The sequence below is a fragment of the Carassius gibelio genome, chromosome A16 (genome assembly GCF_023724105.1).
Source record: "Carassius gibelio isolate Cgi1373 ecotype wild population from Czech Republic chromosome A16, carGib1.2-hapl.c, whole genome shotgun sequence".
In the NCBI taxonomy this organism is placed as follows: Eukaryota; Metazoa; Chordata; class Actinopteri; order Cypriniformes; family Cyprinidae; genus Carassius; species Carassius gibelio.
In genome coordinates, this window is record NC_068386.1 from 7,982,302 (window position 1) to 7,985,082 (window position 2,781).

Below are 2,781 nucleotides of genomic sequence, written 5' to 3' on the forward strand. Positions count from 1 at the left end.
GAATGCTATGTCAGTGTTTTATGCCATTTAGTACATGAGTGTTAGCTTTGAGGTCATTTATATGCCAGTGTACTCCTAACAATGACTATTTATTTTTAAGCATCTACTGTATACACAAATGAACAGTCTCTCTTATCCAGTAAACAAAGACGTAAATATTGATGACTCATCATGCACTACATGCAATTAAATGCTTTCAACAATGACAATGACCCTCACTATGAAGCCAGCTCCAACTGATTAGCAAGTAGAAAATCATAGCTCACGATTATCAAAGTATGTCAAGTCTTTCTTTCTTTCTTTCGTTCTTTCTTTCTTTCTTTCTTTCTTTAATTATCTGTATAGCTTGTGTGGTGCTCCACATAAAAATTAAAGCCTTATAGATATTTTTAAAAAGCCCCTTTGATATGTTCCATCATATTGTCCTGTTTCCCCTAGTGATTTTTATGTGGTTGTTGAGCACACAAATGCATAAATGCTAAAAAATTAAGATAGCTATTGCATTTTAAGCACTAACATTATTGGGTGGAACAATTAATAATAATAATCAGACACTAAAAAACAATTTTTTTTTGTACATCTAGCATAGAGGTCTTGTTAGTCAACTGGATGTGCTAGTGTTTTCAAATGTTGTCAAAGCTGACAAATGTCATATTTACCAGATATACAGATTTAAAATTTACAGTCTTCTGCCTCTGGGAAAACAGCGCAAAAACACTGATGACACATCTTGCACTCAGTGGCATATGCAGTACAAAGGAAACACCTCAATACATGAAGAAAAACTGCATGATCTCATTGGGCTTTCCGCCACATTCCACGTCATTTTAATTTTAGTTGGAAGCAACAGTTCTAAGCTTTTTTTACTTCACAAGACATTAAAGGGGGGTGAAATGCTCGTTTTCACTCAATATCCTGTTAATCTTGAGTACCTATAGAGTAGTACTGCATCCTTCATAACTCCAAAAAGTCTTTAGTTTTATTATATTCATAAGAGAAAGATAGTCTGTACCAATTTTTCCCGGAAAAACACGACCGGCTGGAGGTATGACTTGTGGGCGGAGCTAAAGAATCACGAGCGCCAGTAGTCTTTTGCGTTGAGAGCATGTGGAAACTGTGACATTACCATGAGGTAAAAACCATCATCCAAAACAAACCATGACTAACGGTCAGATTGAGCCGTGTATTTATGATCCAGATTCAGATCCCGAGGCTGAAACTGAACGAGAGCAGCAGCAGCAACGACTCGCTCCGAGCGGGGCTCGAACCCGGGTCTCCGGCATGGGACGGGATGCACTAACAAGGAGGCAGAGATATTTTGTGCAGTTTTACTCACCGCCTGCGGTTCCAACACACGATCGTGACCCTTTCTCGTTGGGATTGCATCATCCTTAAGAAATAAACGATACGCAAATCCGTCGTCAAACTGGGCCTTGTTTGTAAAACAAGCATCTTCGAAATGCAGGGAACAAACAAAAACACTTGCACAACTCCGTTGATGCTCTGTAAAAATAAACTCCATCCACTGGTCCCTTAATGCTGTTTTTTTTTGGTAATCTGTGCAGGGTTGTCTTGCCCTGGCAACCAAAAAAACACTTCTTTTGTGACTTTTCACGACGCTCTCGCTCTGATCAGTGAATCGCTCTGATCAGTGAATGTCTGTGCTCAGCCTCTCAGTGCTCTGCTATGCACGTCCTGATTTTGCCAAGTCCGATGTGTTCCTAGGTCAACATATTTTGTTGACCCTGGAACAATATTTTACTCCAAAAATATATTCTTAACCATATCCCTCACCTAAACCTAACCTTAACCATGAGTAATCCCTAAAATCAGAGGAAATGATAGATGAATGACACTGATGTACAAGCACCAAACACTGATTTTAAGCATAAACTTCACAAAATCTATAAACTGGTTCTTCAAATCTGATTGGTTAATCACAATGTTGTTCCAGGGTCAACAACGATGTTGTCCCAGGAACATGTCTCACTTGGTAAAATCAGGTTAGGCCTCTGCTATACGGGAGCGTGCACTCTTCCGGCAGACGTGCCCTAGGACCCATATAAGGAAATTCCGCTCCATCTAACGTCACACAGAGCCATACTCGAAAAAAAACTTTCCGAAACTTGTGACAAACCGGAAGGAGTGTTTTGGGAACAAAAATACTCCTTCAAACGTACAACTTAATTTTTGAAACTTTGTCCATGTTTAGCATGGGAATCCAACTCTTTAACAGTGTAAAAAACTCAGTATGCATGAAATAGCATTTCACCCCCCCTTTAATAGATGGACTGGAGTCGTGTTGATTACTTGGGGATTATGATGATGTTTTATCAGCTTTTTAAACTCTCATTCTGATGGCACCGATTCACTGCAGAGGATCCATTGATGAGCATGTGATGCAATGCAACATTTCTCCAAATAGGTCCAAATAAAGAAATAAACTCTAATCTACATGCAGCACTTTATTTATTTATTTTTATTTTTTAGTTGAAGTATTTCTTTAATGGTACAATGGTATTTCGTTTATTCAGAGTTGTTCACAGTGTTAAAGAGATGGATTCTCATGCTAAACATGGCCAAAGTTTTAAAAAATAATTTAGAAGAATGCCAAAAATCTTACTTCCGTTGTCGGCTGTTTTTTTTTTTTTTTTTCTTCCAGTGTCGGCTGTTTTTTTTTCAATCGTGTATCTAATGACGTAGACTAGAACGGAAGTCCTTACATGAGCATTTCTGTCGTAAAAGCGCGCCCGCGCACACGTTGGCCAGGGGAGAGCGAGA